The sequence below is a fragment of the Staurois parvus genome, unplaced genomic scaffold (genome assembly GCF_062004578.1).
Source record: "Staurois parvus isolate SC_StPar_1 unplaced genomic scaffold, SC_StPar_1.0 ptg001175l, whole genome shotgun sequence".
In the NCBI taxonomy this organism is placed as follows: Eukaryota; Metazoa; Chordata; class Amphibia; order Anura; family Ranidae; genus Staurois; species Staurois parvus.
In genome coordinates, this window is record NW_028318971.1 from 631,281 (window position 1) to 650,082 (window position 18,802).

Consider the following 18,802-nt stretch of genomic DNA (forward strand, 5'->3'; position numbering starts at 1 on the left):
ACTGGAAGGGGGGGAAAGTGTCCGGACTGGAAGGGGGGGAAAGTGTCCGGACTGGAAGGGGGGGAAAGTGTCCGGACTGGAAGGGGGGGAAAGTGTCCGGACTGGAAGGGGGGGAAAGTGTCCGGACTGGAAGGGGGGGAAAGTGTCCGGACTGGAAGGGGGGGAAAGTGTCCGGACTGGAAGGGGGGGAAGTGTACGGACTGGAAGGGGGGGAAAGTGCCCGGACTGGAAGGGGGGAAAGTATCCGGACTGGAAGGGGGGGAAAGTATCCGGACTGGAAGGGGGGGAAAGTGTCCGGACTGGAAGGGGGGGAAAGTGTCCGGACTGGAAGGGGGGGAAAGTGTCCGGACTGGAAGGGGGGGAAAGTGTCCGGACTGGAAGGGGGGGAAAGTGTCCGGACTGGAAGGGGGGGAAAGTGTCCGGACTGGAAGGGGGGGAAAGTGTCTGGACTGGAAGGGGGGGAAAGTGTCTGGACTGGAAGGGGGGGAAAGTGTCTGGACTGGAAGGGGGGGAAAGTGTCCGGACTGGAAGGGGGGGAAAGTGTCCGGACTGGAAGGGGGGGAAAGTGTCCGGACTGGAAGGGGGGGAAAGTGTCCGGACTGGAAGGGGGGGGAAAGTGTCTGGACTGGAAGGGGTTAAAATCCTTAGTCAGCAAAAGCTGCGATTTCAGAGAGCCCCGCCTTTTCTTTTCAGCGTTGCTGTACGGCAAATCGATGTAATATATTGTAAAGGCAGCTGAAACTTTTCTCATTTAGGAGGAAAAAAAAAATACGCGACTCATTAAAATGTGCCGTGCGATATATTTGGAGGAAATTAATTAAATGCGGAGTATTTATAACTTCCTGACTGTTATTAGCTCTGCACTTGTTCGGCCGCTAAAATATTTACGCGCCGCCATCAAAAAGTCTCTGATAAGTAAACAAATTATGCAAACAAATAAAAAGACTCGTCTAATGGAGCCTAAATCAGCCGAAGACGGCGACGCTTCATCCGTAAGTCGCTGAGCGTTTCCCCGCAGTGACGGATCTTCTTTAACCCCTCGCCCCCCGGAAGTTTCCTGACCGGACCATTTTGTGCTCTACGGCGCTGCGTCACTTTAACCGACAATTGCGCGGTCATGCCCAAATGAAATTTACGTCTTTTTTTTCCCACGAATCGAGCTTTCTTTCGGTGATATTCGATTGCCTGTGCATTTTTTCGTTTTTGCGATAAAAACAAAAAATCCCAACAATTTTAAAAAAATATATATATATTTTAGATTTTTTGCTATAAAACATGTCCAGTAAAAAAATGTTTAAAAATTTCAGCCAAAACGTATCCCGCTCCGTGTCTTCGCTAAAAAAAAAAATCCTGATACGGGAAAATTAAATGGTTTACGTGAAAATGGCGGTATAGACAATGGGATTTTTTTTTAATACTAGTAACGGCGGTGATCAGTGACTTATAGCGGGACTGCTGCAGGCATTCTGACACTGGCGGGGGGGGGGAGGCAGCTGACTTGGTGTCACTGACATCCCCGGTGACACCAATACAGTGATCAGTGCTAATGAAAAGCCCCGACACTACTAATGGCACTGGGCAGGAAGGGGTTAACATGAGGGGCAATCAAAGGGTTAACTGTGTGTTTTACTGCATAGACATGCTGCTTTGTATTGCTCTGCTATGCGTGCCGGTGCCGACAGGAGAGAGATCTATACTGTTTGCATACAGACCTCTCCCCTGGCAGTGTTTCTCGGCGATCACCGAGTGCCGGTGGGGAATCTCCAGGCTGGAACCGGTGATCAGCAGCTGTAGGCACCAATGGCGGCTCAGGTAGGGTGGCACGTGTGCACCCCCTACACGGAAATACAAAATCACGCATGTATATGTGATTTTGCGCCCTGTAGCAGTAGTAGTTCTGCTATAGGGCGGTCGGGAAGCGGCTAAATAAAAGATCTCTGCAGTCCGGAGATACAGTCGGTTCCTGTACAGCCCTGGGCGAACGTTTTGAGAATGACACAAATATGAATTGTCACAAAGTCTGCCGCTTCCGTGTTTTCAGATCTTTCTGTCAGATGTTCCTCCGGTCTACTGAAGTATAATGACGAGCGTTCCATAGGTGTCAGAGATACTGACAATGACATGAAGTGGATGCAGAGAGTCCGTATTTGCAGTGTTGACCTTTCTGTATCAAGACCTCTGCGATTCGCCCCAGCCAACTTCTGGGCCACACCCTGGCTCATGGCCGCCCATTCTTGCATCATCAAGGCTTGGAGTTTGTCGGAATTTGTGGGGTTTGCTTGCTCACCCACCTCTTGAAGATTGGCCACAAGTTCTCGATGGGATGAAGGTCTGGGGAGTTTCCTGGCCCCAAAATTTCGATGTTTTGTTCCCAAGTCACTTAGTTATGATGGTAATGTGTAAAGGAACCGGACCCCGACTGCACTTGGGTACTTTTGTTAGACTATCGCTTCTCTGTCTGAACACAGATCCACGGACACCACAGCTGACCATACAAGACTAGATGACACCAGTCTTGAAGTAAACCAGGAAGTAGCCTTGTTTATTTTAACACAGATACAAGATATATACACTCAGGGGACAACCCTCCTCCCTGCATAATGACACAGGGCGGGGCAATCTACATTTAGTAACAAGAGACACACCAACAGACAGTCCCATCAGGAGGGAGGGCTGCTGGAGACACTCCCCCACCAAGCAAATATACACAAACACATACATCCCATAATAGTTTGCTCCCAAGCAAGACACACAATAGAACAATGGGATGCAACCGCATGACATCAAACCATCCACAACGCCCCACCCCAATATTAGGACCCCTAACAGGCACAGGGTGACTTACACATAAGAGGGATATGGGGAGCTGAGACAGGGGTCTCCCCACCTCTCCAAAGTGAGCTGTGTTCCATGGGCCCCCCACCCAAAGTCACTCCCGTCACATAATGGAACTTTATAAAGATGGAAAAGGATATAAAAAGATATACAAAGCTTTGAATGTGCCAATCAGTACTGTTCAATCACTTATTAAGAAGTGGAAAGTTCGGGGTTCTCTTTGATACCAAGCCAAGGTCAGGTAGACCAAGAAAGATCGCAGCCACAACTGCCAGAAGAATTGTTTGGAATACAGGTGACCTCAGGAGAAATCCAGGCTGCTCTGGAAAAAAGATGGCGTGGTTCATTCAAGGAGCACATTGCAGCGATACTTGAACAAAAATGAGCTGCATGGTCCAGTTACCATAAAAAGCCTTTATTGCACCAATGCTACAAAAAAGCCCGGTTACAATATGTCCAACAACACACCTCACCGGGCTTTTTTTGTGGCAATGACTCAGTGAAGGCTTCTGTCAACTCGACCATGCAGCTCACTTTTGTTCAAATATCGTCATATTGTGCTGTGTCTGTGTGAAGAAAGGAAAGCCAATAATCGCCACGCTGTCAGTACGTGGCTTACAGTGATTATCGGGGCACTGATCATCAGTGCAGCCGCATCAGTGCCAATCAGTGTCCATCAGTGCAGCTTATCATTGCCCATCAGTGCCACCTATCAGTGCCCATCAGTGCAGCCGCATCAGTGCCCATCAGTGTCCATCGGTGCATCAGTGCAGCTTATCATTGCCCATCAGTGCAGCCTCGTCAGTGCCCATCAGTGCTGCCTCATCAGTGCCACCTATCAGTGCCCATCAGTGCCACCTATCAGTGCCCATCAGTGCAGCCTCATCAGTGCCGCCTCGTCAATGCCCATCAGTGCAGCCTCATCAGTGCCGCCTCATCAGTGTCGCCTATCAGTGCCCATCAGTGCCACCTATCAGTGCCCATCAGTGCAGCCTCATCGGTGCCCATCAGTGCCGCCTATCAGTGCCCATCAGTGCCACCTATCAGTGCCCATCAGTGCAGCCTCGTCAGTGCCCATCTGGGCTACTTTTAGAAACAACAGGGCCCCATACAGTCAACCTGACAGGGCCCCCCCCTCCCCCCAAAAAAATAGTTTACTATGCTTCAGATAGGAATGAATGCAGTGAGTGAGTGGTACCAATCCCTCATTGTGTTCATTCAGGAAAAGAAGGGGCTAGTAAATGTGACACTGCTACATAAGGCACTCTCCATCCTGAAGGATGTTGGCGGGAAGGAGAGGAGGGAAGCCGGAAGCACTGGAGTGGTGGTGGTGGGGGGAGGGCCTGGGCAGCAGGGGGAAATGTATGATGCACAGGGAGGGTGATGGGTGCGGTGGAGGGGGGCAATTATTGAAACCGGTCCCCGTCTAGATGCCAAAACGCATTGAGTTGCTGCCATTTGATTGGCTGATTAGCAACTTGTGTTTCCGAACAATTGAACAGGCGGACCTAATAAAGTGGCCAGTGAGTGTATTTTCCGAATTGCACATTGCACCAGATACCATATAAAGGGTGCAGGAAGCAGCTTCAAATCATAGAGCTTTACAGGCCACTCCTTTCATTTTCTTTTTAGGGCTTTTCTTGCCCACTTTTAATGAAAGAAAGTTCAACAAAGTTCCCGGAATCAACATCAATGAGTTTCCTCCTCAGGGGTTTTCAAAACGTTGGCTCATCAGCAGGGGCGGACTGACCATTTGGGCACTCGGGCACTGCCCGAGGGCCCAGGGTCAGTAGGGGGCCCCATGAGATGCCCATAGTACCTTTCATAGGTTTTTTTGGGTGTGGTTTGAGTGTGGGCGAGGACACAGGGGCCCCATGATCCCCTATTGCCCAGGGGCCCCATGAGTTGTCAGTCCATCCATGCTGACTTAAGTAGCACCACTTCTGACTTCTGACTTAAGTAGCACCACTCTCCACCAGGGCTGCTAGTTTAAAGTCCAGGTTCTGTTCCCACTAGGGCAGCAGCCAGGCAAGCAGGAGCTTCACACTCCACAAGTCCACAGTCCACAAGGGTTGCCTATTTTAGATTTTATCACAGCAATATCTTGGATAGGGTTCAGGGAGCAGTGGGACACTCCAAACTGTAGGACCGTAAAACTCGAGGACTGCTTGATTTCTGGCTCCTTTGTTCAAGATGCTGGCTACATTGTAGAGGCTTAAACTGCACTGTACTGTCTCTCTGCTGAACTTGTACAGCTCCTGGCTGCACTACAATAAGTTACAAGGTAAACCCCCTTCCCCACACATTGTCTTCTCCACTGTGTAGCTGGATGAATTACTCACTCAGTCTTAATTAGTGGAGATTCCTCAGTTATTCTCTTAATTCTGTCCACACCCAGAATCTCTCTCTCTTTGGTAGGTCCCATAGCTAAGCTTGGCTGGGACCTTGACATCTTCACAAAGGACTTTTTGGCCTATCTGCAGCAAGGGCAAAGCCCCCAGCACAAGGGTCTCTTCCAGAAGGCTAGAACCTGAAGCTTTCCCCAGGCTGCCAGTCCCAGGGGCAGACTGACCATTTGGAAACTCGGGCACTGCCCGAGGGCCCGGGGTCAGTAGGGGGCCCTATGAGATGCCCCAGGTACCTTTTTCATAGGCTTTTTTGTTTGGGCAAGGACACAGGGGCACCATGATCCCCTATTGCCCGGGGGCCCCATGAGTTGTCAGTCCGCCCCTGGCCAGGCCTCAGGTTATTTATGGGCTTTCCTTCCACCTACCGGGCCCCTTCCACCCCCCCAGGGATTGGCTGAAGACCCATAAATAGTCAGGCTGCCTGTCCTGCTCTTCCTCGCATTATACTTCTAGAACTATCCAGAAGAGGGGAAACTAGTAGATCAGCGACCTGTCAAGGTCCTACCTTTCCTCAGGGCTTGTGCTGCTCCATGTGCTGGCATCCATCTTAGGTGTCTGCAAAGCATTGTGGGATCCTTTATGCTTTCAGCCCTCTGCGGCTCCTCCCAGGAGGTGGCGGCTTATCACATTTAAGGCTGCTGTTTGCAGCTGTCCATTGCATTTGTGTCCTGTCTGTTGCACAGCAGCAAGCTCCTGTTCAGTTCACTCATTGCTCTCCTGGATACCGACTTGGCTTTGGCAAAGACTCTTCCTGGCTTCTGACCCAGACTCTGGCGACCATTCTTCCTGGCTTCTGACCCGGCTTTGGCTACGATTCCCGCTGGTTCTCGACTTGATTATCCTGGAAGACGACCTCGGCAGGAGAACTTCTGTCCTACCAAGTCATCCGCTGTAGCTGTCGGACTTGCATATACTCTTGCCTTGTTTCTGTGTAAATAAACCTACCTTTAATTGCACCTCCTTGTGTGTCTGGCTCCTCGCTCCCTGACACGACCTGTGAGACAGTGAACAGCTCATAACAATTAATTCCTGCTCCTCTGCATATGAACGAACCAAATTAGATTTACCTAGCAGCCTACTTAAACTAGGAGGGTTCTACGAGGGGTGGACTGACCATTTAGGTACTCAGGCCCTGCCCGAGGGCCCAGGGTCAGTAAGGGGCTCCATGAGATGCCCCTGGTACCTTTCGTAGGCTTTTTTGGGTGTGGTTTGAGTGCGGGCGAGGACACAGGGGCTCCATGATCCCCTATTGCCCGGGGGCCCTATGAGTTGTCAGTCCGGTGCTACATTCACATACATCACTGCGGCTCTGGCCTTACTCTTCAGGCCCTTGTCTGTCTCCTACAGACCATCCTCTCACAAATGCTTGGTCCAGACACTTAGCAGCCCCTTGCTGCTCAGGCTCTTCTAGGTAGAGCCCTCCCGACTCCTGGGCAGAGACCTCCTCTTTCTGCCGGAGGGGAGTCCAAAACCATGGTCAGGTCTCTAGAAAAAGCCCAGCACACACCTGCACAACCAGTTTGCAAAACATGGAACCCAGGACTGGAGATTCCATCCCTCCCAGATGTCTACAAAATCTCCAGGCTCCAGATCCTAAACCAGGTTTTACTGACCAATGAGGAAATTGAAATGCCAGTTTCCTTTCAAGCACACAGGTCCGCTGGATCCCCTCAGCTTGCCTGGATGAGTATCCTGGGTCATAACCTCTTTACACCATGCATAGCACTGCCGCAGGGAACTAAAATGACTAGGCTTGGCCTCTCTCAACTCATTTTTGGCCAGTATCAGGTTTAGTGGGCATCAATGAGTTGAATCTCACACAAGTTTCTGTCTCTTTGAGAATTAATTATCTAGATTACCTTTGCAGTATTTTGTTTTCTGAACCCCCTCGCTACCCCACAAAGTTTCAAGCCTTGAGTTACAAGAAATGTTTCTGTATTGAATTCATCAAGAGTGCAGAATTTTGATGTAGCTGAAATTCCTGGTGGGGGATATCTACCCATATATGGCCCAATAGATACAAGGCATGGCGTATTTTGGTTCACCTTTAGTAATAGTACTGATGGACCTTGTGCCTGAAAATGGATTCCAATCAAACTCCTGGGAAAGCCTATTCCTTCCCAGAGGTCTCCTTTTCTTTTCTGGGTGACCCCATATAGCCGCAGGAATCTAAAACCCAAAGCCTACTCTAGGTGGAGATCCCACAAGACGTCTACAGTCTTCTGAGGCAAAATCCTCACCGTCGATAATTTTCAGAAATCTTTCAACATAACCCTTTAGAAAAAAATGTTTGGTATTTACATACAGTGTCAAACATCTCATCTCTGCCATCATCCAAGGTCAGGAAACCTTGTTGTCCTTCTCCCTATCTGAACAAAAATCCACAAGCTCCTGACTTCCCTTTTTTGCTTTCTTCTTCCTCCATTGATGGTCAGGAAGGTTGCTTCATCCCATCTGAAGACTGAAACTTTGACCAGCGGTCCCTAAAAGTTCAACCAGTGTAGCAACAGAAGTAAATTATAAAGCTTTAATTCTACTGGTTTTGCATCTATAGATCTCACCCCTCTTCATGCCTCCGAGCAAGACCAGATCTAAACACTTTCAATCATATTTGGTGGTTACGCCAAAAAACTAAAAGCCTTCTGGACCCAAATGTACACATTAATATGTCCAGTCCTTGGAACTTCTCAGACCAGAATCCCATAAACTCATAAAATACTAGAAGGACTCTATGGTGCTTGACTTAACGTGTTTTATATTCATCGAAGCTCTGAAGAACATAGCCAGAGTATGGAAATCCCCAGTGCCTCGTAAAAAATGTTCTTTGAAGAGTTGACTGTGATTTACACCTACACTATAGATTTAAAAAGACATGGCAGCCATGGATAAAAGAAAGAAGAAAGCCCACCCTACAATATTGACATCTCAAACCTGCTGTCTTTGAATTTTTGGATTGGACGGCCTTTTTTGGACACACATCCCAGGCAATGATATTTACTTTCTTCACACCTCTGTAGATATTGACTCTCATTTCCATGTACCTGTTAGTGATCACCAATGTAAGGGACATTCTTCCCACTGATCACCAATGTAAGGGACATTCTTCCCACTGATCCCAATGTAAGGGACATTCTTCCCACTGATCCCAATGTAAGGGACATTCTTCCCACTGATCCCAATGTAAGGGACATTCTTCCCACTGATCCCAATGTAAGAGACATTCTTCCCACTGACCACCAATGTAAGGGACATTCTTCCCACTGATCCCAATGTAAGGGACATTCTTCCCACTGATCCCAATGTAAGGGACATTCTTCCCACTGATCCCAATGTAAGAGACATTCTTCCCACTGACCCCCCAATGTAAGGGACATTCTTCCCACTGACCCCCAATGTAAGGGACATTCTTCCCACTGACCCCCAATGTAAGGGACATCCTTCCCACTGACCACCAATGTAAGGAACATTCTTCCCAATTTTTCTTTATTAAAAGTCTTGCAATCAATAAACATAAAATATTATACAGAATATAAAAAAATTATATATATTTACAGCAAAACGAAAATAAACATAGCAAAATCTGCCGTCAGACAAAAGCAAACATCTCAGAAATGAACATGACATAATTGGGGAAATAAATCGTACTACCACTCACATCACTACACCAGACATCAAACCTGTGAGGTCAAGAAACCACCCCGCCCCCCTTATGCATGCAGCCCTTCTTCAAAAAAGATCTTAATCAACAAAAATTACGGGAGTGAAAAGAACAGCATAAGGAAAGACCCCCTCACCCAGAGATGGACAGTTCACCAAAGGCAGGTCTGATATTCCTCCACGCCCTTATCCAGACCGCCCGAGGCTCCCTGCCCTTCTCAAGACCCCGAATCTTCCCAACCTCACCCAGAATATCGTGCACCACCACCTCTACAGGGAGGACTTTCTTCCGGATGGTAATCTGACACCGTGCGTTCCATGTGAAGTAACGGACAACTATACTAACTAGAAAAAGTGTATCCAAATCAAAGTCCCAGCGAGCTGGGAATGCCCCGTACACCCACTCTGCATAACTCATGCGATAGAGAAAGGGGATGCCCAGAACCCTCCCCACCCTTTTATACACCTCTATGTTAAAGGGACACTGGAGCAGAAAGTGGTCCATAGACTCCACTTTACCAACACACTCTGCTCTAGGACAATCTCGATCATCCACAGGGCGGTGCTTCAGGTTCCCTCTCACATAGAGCCTTCCATGGAAAGCGAGCCAGGCTTGATCCCTAAACTTCAAAGGGATTCTCTCCAAGTTAATTAAACGCAATCCCTCCCTCATTACGGAGCCTGGGCAATCCTTTAAGGCCAGTGACACACTGAAAGCAGAAGCCAAAATCCTCTCCCCCAGAAGCTTCCTGGGAAGGGACCTGATATCCTCCACTGTCACCTGCCACTGCCGAAGTATTTTCAGACACGGGGCAACATAAGCCGGGAGCTTGCCATGTCGGACTCTCAGACTTTTCACTGGCCCGCCATCTTCCCAGCAATGCAGAAAAGGCCTAAACCAAGACTGAAAAATACCCACCCATCCCGGCGGGGTCTCTGCTAACATATTACCAAGATTGTACTTTAAAAAGAGCAAAGAAAAGAAAACTATCGGGTTGACCATTCCTAGGCCACCCTCCCGCCTGGACAGGTAAGTTACATTGCGTTTGATCAGGTTCAGCCTGTTTCCCCATAACAGTTGGAAAAAACAGCTGTAGACCCGTGCATAGAGAGATACCGGCAAGATACAGACGAAGCTGACATATAAAAAGATCGGGATCAGGTAAGTTTTGATCAAGTCAACCCTCTCTCTCAAGGAAAGCCTCCATCTCTTCCAGCTTGCTACTTTGGCATTGGCAACTACCAACCTGCTTTCCCAGTTTCGATGACCATAGTCACCAGGACCAAATTTGATGCCCAAAATTTTAATTTCCTGCTGGGGCTCTGGGAAGGCATCCGGAAGTTCGAAGCTTTCACCCTCCTCACCCATCCAGAAAACTTCACTCTTTTCATGGTTGACTTTAGAGCCAGAAGCCTCCGTGTACTGCTCTATCACAGAGACCACCTCCTGCGCCTCCTCAGTCCCAGAGATAATAACAGACACATCATCAGCATAGGCAACGACCTTCAAAGGCGGCACACCAGCAATGCCCAGAGGCACCCCGCACAACGATGCGCCCTCTAGCCTTTTTACAAAGGGGTCGATTGCGAAAGCATATAGCAGGGGGCTCAAAGGACATCCCTGGCGCACACCAGAGCCAACCTCAAAAGGCCACCCAACCCAACCATTAACAAGTGGGAAGCTCTCAGCCCCTTTATATAATGTCTTCAGCCAATCTATAAACCTCCCCTGCAGGCCGTATCTACCAAGCAGCAACCACAGATATTCATGATTCACTCAATCAAAAGCTTTTGCCTGATCCAATGCCAGCAAGTACTTTCTCCATCCAGCAGCCCTGCATCGTTCCAAAGCCTCCCGGATAGCCAAAACTGCTGAAAAGGTACTTCTACCTTGGACCGAACAGTGCTGATAGCTGGACAACAAATCGCCTGCTACTGACGACAAGCGCCAAAAAAGAATCTTTGCCAAGATCTTTCTATCAACATTGAGAAGACTGATGGGGCGCCAGTTCTCAATCATTGAGGGGTCTTTACCTTTTGACAGAAGAATCACAGCGGATTGCCTCATGGAGGGAGGGAGCGAACCCTCTTCTAGACAGCTGTTAAAAACCTCCGCTAAAAAGGGAGCCAGAATGGACTTAAAACACTTGTAAAGTTCAGCTGTCAATCCATCTGGCCCAGGCGATTTTTTGGTAGCCAGCTTGTCTATAGCATGAACTACCTCATCCGCTGAAATTGGTTCTGTCAAATTCATCAAAAGCAATGCACCATTTCCCAATCCTGGAGTAGAATCCAGAAAGCTTTCCATCCTGTCCCGGCTAAGGTCCTTTCTTCCCAGGAGGTCTGCATAATACGACCCAAAGATCTCCAAGATCCCTGATCTGGACTTTATCAGGGAACCTGTACTGTCTTTCAGGCCAATGACCGTCTTAATTGCTATGCCTTGCTTACAGTTCTGGTAAGGATCAGGTGAGTGATATTTCCCATAATCCCTCTCCAGAACCAAGGAGGCATGCCGGTCGTATTGACACTTCCTAAGAAGAAGCTTCACTTCAGAGATCTCCCCTGGATCTCCTCCATACGAGACAAGACGATCAAGCTTCCTCCGCAAATGCTGGTAGGCAATATACATACCAAGCTGCTTCTTCTTACTTATGGCCTTGAAAAGTCCAATCGCCCTTTGTTTCACAAGCTCCCACCACTCTGACTTAGTGCTGCAAAAGTCCAGAATAGAAACCTGTGCCTGAAAATAATCCTCAAAGGATTGTCTTACCTCTACATCTTCCAGGAGAGCCGAATTCAGTTTCCAGACACCCCTTCCCCTGGGTGGAGTGTCCGAGGCATTCAGCGTCACAGGCAGCATACAGTGGTCAGAGAACTCCACCGCCTTCAACTCAGGAGCCGAGAAAGCAGAGTTCTCCTTCAAAAAAAACCTGTCTATCCTGTTCTGACTATTCCCTCTCTGAAATGTGAACCCCGTGCTGCCAGGGCAGTGCTTAATGTGCACATCTACCAGGCCTGCCTGTCTAACCAAATCTCTGAGAAAAACGCTATCATAACCCAGCCTGTCTATGGAGCCTCTCCTGTCTTCAGGCCTAATTATGGTGTTAAAGTCACCTCCAAAGACAACCTGCTGGAAGGGCTTGATCTTTGTGAGGAGGCATTTCCTGCCCCATTTTGACTGGGGTCCATAGATATTGATCAGGCGCAGGTCCTGCCCCCTAACAGAGACGTCTAAGACCATGCATCTCCCCATTTCTACCTCAATTACCCGCCGGCACGTTACCATATCGGTTTTAAAAAGGACCGCAACTCCGCTGCAAGGTTCAGCCGCAAGAGACCAAAAGGAGGGACCACATCTCCACTCCCTTTTTGCTTAGATAGACATCGGCCAATGTATTGAGCCAGGTCTCTTGCAAAAATAAAATCTCAGCATCAAACTCGCTGAGCAAAAATAAGGCCGTATCACGAGCTCTTGCAGATTTAATGCTGGCGACATTAATGGTCGCCACCTTTAACAGAGTGGGAACTGCCATCAGGATGATTGGGGTAGTCGTTTCTTAACCTCTACCACACTCTCATCACCCGAAACAGCTCTCTTCAGAGTATGTGACTCCCCCTCATCCATAGATGATAGAGAAATGGATATATCAGATACCATCTCATCACCTGACAAAACTGAAAAAGTATTGCCAAGAGGGACCCCTCCTGGATCTGATTCTGAGGAAGAGAGGACAGCTCTTCTCATCCTCCTCTTCTTCTTCTTCCTCTTCTCCTTCACCCTCTCCCACCCCTCATCAGCCGAATACCCCTCCCTGAGCCCCATCGGCTCCACCCCCATCCGGCACCCTCACAACCTCCTGACCACGTTTGCGCTGACGGGGGACAGGTACCGGAGGTGGAGTAGGCCGAGAGGGAAGATCCACTAAACCCGCCCCCCCAGCAGCTTCCGCCAGTCTGGAGGATCTACGTACTGTAGGATTAGGGACAGGAGGGACAGACTCAGGGGTGACATTACTGGGGGAAACACAATCTGACACAACAGAGGGAACAGACACAAGAGGGGCAACTACAGTTTCCTCCCCGGCATCAGCTGCCTCATCCTCTTTATCCAGCCTCTGCAGCTCAGCCTCCAGTCCTGGCAGGTTGTGTAGTGCCTCTGGGCACAGACTGTATGGATGACCCATCTGCTGGCACAAATTACACCGAATCTCGGTGCATTCTCTGGCCAAATGGCCAAAATCCTGGCACAGTGAGCACTTCTTGATGGTGCAGGACGATGCAAAATGGCCTTTCTCTCCGCATTTGTTACAAACTTTAGGCTGACCTTGATAGAAAATGGTCAGCCTATCCCTCCCCAGAAAGGCTGAGCAGGGAAGATGCTGAACCACATTGCCCAGCACCCTCAATTGCACTGACACCGTCCAGGCCCCTGTCCATATCCTATGCTCATCCAGGACCTTCCGCAGTGGGGTGAGGACCTCACCATGTCGGCGTAGCCAAACTACTAAATCAGCCTCTGGTATGGATTCATTCCGGACCAGGATTGTCACCGATTTTATCAAAGGCTGTCTGGAAACCACCTTTGCCACCAAACCTTTCCACTGCTGAAGGCTCCTGCACCTCCAATATCTCTCCCAAAACAGGTCCAGGCCTTCAGGTTTTACAAACGACAAATCGTATTCATAGCTGCCAACTGGGCAGATCAACGCAAACACATCACAGACTTTAAACCCCATCTCCAGAATCAACTCCGCCACCCTCCCCCTTACTGGTGGGTTCCCTTCCCCCTCCCACTTCAACTGTACCACATTCCTTCTCCTGACCCCACCAACCATCCCACCACCAAACCTCCCCAAATTGTGACCATTAGTATTCCCAACACTCCCCCCACCCCCCTTGGTGCGACTCCCCAAAACAGAGGCATAGCTCCCCCCAATCCTCCCAGCAGCAGAAATATTTGTGTGTCTGGGAGCGTCTGGTGCAACTCTGGCAGATACCGATTGCACAGATCTGGGATTGGATGGTGTATCCTCTCTCTGCTCAGCAGGGGGAGAAATGTCATTTTTAGTCTTATCAGCAATGTTAACCCCTTCACCTCCACCCACCACCAACACATCCATTGCTTTACCAGTCTCAACAGTCATAGACTTCACAGCAATGTCCACACTCACTGCTGCAACCATAGAAGCTCCAGCAGTCATCTCTTCATCCAAGAAAGGACACTCAGCCCAGGACTGGATTGGATTCTCAGACACAGCAACAAGTGAGACATCCATGTGTGCTGTTTGCTCTCCATGTTGTGCAGTGTGCTGCTCCCCTCCCCCACCAGCATTAATCAGCTCTGGAGCACCTGGGAGCTCAGGTGAAACAGTCTCTCTGCAGGGGGCAGCCATCTTGCCTTTGGAGGGACTACTGGTCTCAGCAGGAACAGCAGCAACAATTTCCATCTGTGGGGTGCTTGGTGCAGGTTCATCCACATTCCCCTGATGGTATGGAGACCTCTCTGCCAGGGATTTTTCCTCCAGGTTGGCTGAGGATTCCTCCACAGCAGGCTGCTTGCAGAGCTCCTCATCCACAGTACTCACCGCAGCAGGTGGGGCAGACATGCTGGAAGCAGCCATGTTGGTGTACTGGGATCTCTCCACCAGTCTTGGCTTTGCTGCTCTGAACCTCCTCTGTCCATCCTCAGGGACTTCTGCAGGGTCATCAGTGAAGGCAAACTTGTCTGCTCTCAGGGGTGACTCCATGTGCTGGATGAACCTCAAGGTTCCATATTCACCCTCAACCCCCTGGCTGGTTGCCACTGGTGATTCCACAGCCTGACATGGGGGGAGAGACGCTGATGTAGATGGTGCCGGGTCATCCATTACCTGAGGCTGCTGATCCACAGAGCTCACTGATGTCTGGCTGGCAAATCTCCTCTCATTATCAAACTTTTCTTTAAATGCTCCACTTCTTGTTTTCAACTTTTCTAATAATAAAGATTGTCTCTTTACTTTGTCCTCCATGTGCTGGAGTGCTGGCTTCATGCCCAATCTGTTCTTGCTCCAGGCCTGGCAGTATTTGGCTCTGAAGGATTTGTGTTCAGATTTTAACACATTAAGTTTCTCCTCAGCTCTTCCAATAGTCACCAATCTATCAGTAATCTTCTGCCTGAAGACATTGACATCCTCACCAGGGCTGGGACCCACAGTCAGGTCCTCCACCTCCTCCTCCTCACTAGGCCCGGTCTCATCAGGGGAATCCCTCCCAGGGCCTCCCCCTGGATCAGGCATGGTTCCTGGGCCAAGCTAGCAGGCAAGGCCCAGGCTTGAAAACGCTGGTTCTCAGGGAGAGCTCCTTCAGTGTGTCCTCCTCCTTCTCCCACTGACCACCAATGTAAGGAACATTCTTCCCACTGACCACCAATGTAAGGGGCATTCTTCCCACTGATCACCAATGTAAGGGACATTCTTCCCACTGATCCCCCAATGTAAGGGACATTCTTCCCACTGACCACCAATGTAAGGGACATTCTTCCCACTGATCACCAATGTAAGGGACATTCTTCCCACTGACCCCCAATGTAAGGGACATTCTTCCCACTGACCACCAATGTAAGGAACATTCTTCCCTCTGACCCCCAATGTAAGGGACATTCTTCCCACTGACCACCAATGTAAGGGGCATTCTTCCCACTGATCCCCCAATGTAAGGGACATTCTTCCCACTGATCCCCCAATGTAAGGGACATTCTTCCCACTGACCACCAATGTAAGGGACGTTCTTCCCACTGATCCCCCAATGTAAGGGACATTCTTCCCACTGATCCCCCAATGTAAGGGACATTCGTCCCACTGACCACCAATGTAAGGGGCATTCTTCCCACTGATCCCCCAATGTAAGGGACAGGCTTCCCACTGACCACCAATGTAAGGAACATTCTTCCCACTGACCCCCAATGTAAGGGACATTCTTCCCACTGACCCCCAATGTAAGGGACATTCTTCCCACTGACCCGCAATGTAAGGGACATTCTTCCCACTGACCCCCAATGTAAGGGACATTCTTCCCACTGATCCCCAATGTAAGGAACATTCTTCCCACTGACCCCCAATGTAAGGGACATTCTTCCCACTGACCCCCAATGTAAGGGACATTCTTCCCCCTGACCCCCAATGTAAGGGACATTCTTCCCACTGACCACCAATGTAAGGGACATTCTTCCCACTGAACCCCTATGTAACGGACATTCTTCTCACTGACCCCCAATGTAAGGGACATTCTTCCCACTGACCACCAATGTAAGGGACATTCTTCCCACTGATCCCCAATGTAAGGGACATTCTTCCCACTGATCACCAATGTAAGGGACATCCTTCCCACTGACCACCAATGTAAGAGACATCCTTCCCACTGACCACCAATGTAAGGGACATTCTTCCCACTGATCCCCAATGTAAGGGACATTCTTCCCACTGACCCCCCAATGTAAGGGACATTCTTCCCACTGACCCCCAATGTAAGGGACATCCTTCCCACTGACCACCAATGTAAGGGACATTCTTCCCACTGACCCCCAATGTAAGGGACATTCTTCCCACTGACCCCCAATGTAAGGGACATTCTTCCCACTGACCCCCCAATGTAAGGGACATTCTTCCCACTGATCACCAATGTAAGGGACATTCTTCCCACTGATCACCAATGTAAGGGACATTCTTCCCACTGACCCCCCAATGTAAGGGACATTCTTTCCACTGACCCCCAATGTAAGGGACATTCTTCCCACTGACCCCCAATGTAAGGGACATTCTTCCCACTGACCACCCCAATGTAAGGGACATTCTTCCCACTGATCCCCAATGTAAGGGACATTCTTCCCACTGACCACCAATGTAAGGGACATTCTTCCCACTGATCCCCAATGTAAGGGACATTCTTCCCACTGATCACCAATGTAAGGAACATTCTTCCCACTGATCACCAATGTAAGGAACATTCTTCCCACTGACCCCCAATGTAAGGGACATTCTTCCCACTGATCCCCAATGTAAGGGACATTCTTCCCAATGACCACCAATGTAAGGGACATTCTTCCCACTGATCACCAATGTAAGGAACATTCTTCCCAATGACCACCAATGTAAGGAACATTCTTCCCACTGATCACCAATGTAAGGGACATTCTTCCCACTGACCCCCAATCTAAGGGACATTCTTCCCACTGATCCCCAATGGAAGGGACATTCTTCCCACTGACCCCCAATGTAAGGGACATTCTTCCCACTGATCCCCAATGTAAGGGACATTCTTCCCACTGACCACCAATGTAAGGGACATTCTTCCCACTGACCTCCAATGTAAGGGACATTCTTCCCACTGACCCCCAATGTAAGGGACATTCTTCCCACTGACCCCCAATGTAAGGGACATTCTTCCCACTGACCTCCAATGTAAGGGACATTCTTCCCACTGACCTCCAATGTAAGGGACATTCTTCCCACTGACCACCACTGTAAGGGACATTCTTCCCACTGACCCCCAATCTAAGGGACATTCTTCCCACTGATCACCAATGGAAGGGACATTCTTCCCACTAATCCCCAATGTAAGGGACATTCTTCCCACTGACCCCCAATGTAAGGGACATTCTTCCCACTGACCCCCAATGTAAGGGACATTCTTCCCACTGACCCACAATGTAAGGGACATTCTTCCCACTGACCCCCAATGTAAGGGACATTCTACCCACTGACCACCAATGTAAGGGACATTCTTCCCACTGACCCCCAATGTAAGGAACATTCTTCCCACTGACCCCCCAATGTAAGGGACATTCTTCCCACTGACCCCCAATGTAAGGGACATTCTTCTCAGTGGCCATCACACTAATGTACCACGAGATGTAGATATAGTAATTATTAGTAGGGGTTCCCTGAGACCAGAAAGGTATTTTCGAGGTTCCACTATGATAAAAAGGCTGAGAGAGACTTCCCCGGACCATTTAATGGGGCGCAGTGAATGGACTGTTGCCTGGAACCGTTTTCGGAAAGGACCAGTCTAATTTACAGCGGCTCCTTTGGGGGTAGCGCTACACTCATGACAAAAAATAAAAAAGAAATCCTCCAGAGGGGAAGTCGTCCAGAAAAAATTTTTTTTGTATCATTAACCATCTGAAATACATTCCTTACTAATTAGATCTGAATTAGTGCTAATGTTGTTTTTTTTCATGGTATAAGTTATAATTTAATGATGTGTTTAATTTACTTCTCTAGGATGTAATAACGTGCGTACATCGGTCCCCTCATACTGTACGCGCGGGGGCCAAACACCGAATGGGTTCTGCTGCAGCAACAACTTGTAAAAAAAAAAAAAAAACAAATCTCGTAGAAACTCCATTTAAAGCTTCACTAGTTTTTATAGATATGTAAAATTTCACATCTCAGTCATTCGCAGCGATCGCCGCACTGCTCATTATCCGGCATTAGTCTGACGAGAGTCAGCTTTATGGCTTGCTGCAAATTACGGGTCTGCCAGGTTCAAGGAAAGAAGAGGAGGAAAATAAGTACCAGTGGAACATATATATATTTTTTGTTTGAATGGTTAGAGTTTTATGTGTTTTTATAGTTAAGTTGCGCCGTGAACGTTCCAACCTGTATTCGGCTTTTATTAAAGTTGTGTTCCTACAGTCGCCGTCTCAGCGATCGCGGAGCGATTACATATTCATGGTAAAAACTGAAATATATGATATCTGTTAAATATTCTCAGAGAATCCGAGGTATGGATATTTTATACGTAGTTACACTGTTCCAGCAATGATGTATATACCCGACTGGGAGGAAAAAAAAGAGACCACGGGCATTGTAGACTGAGCAGCCCTACCATTGGACGACGACCGCCAGGACTCGGTCACAAGT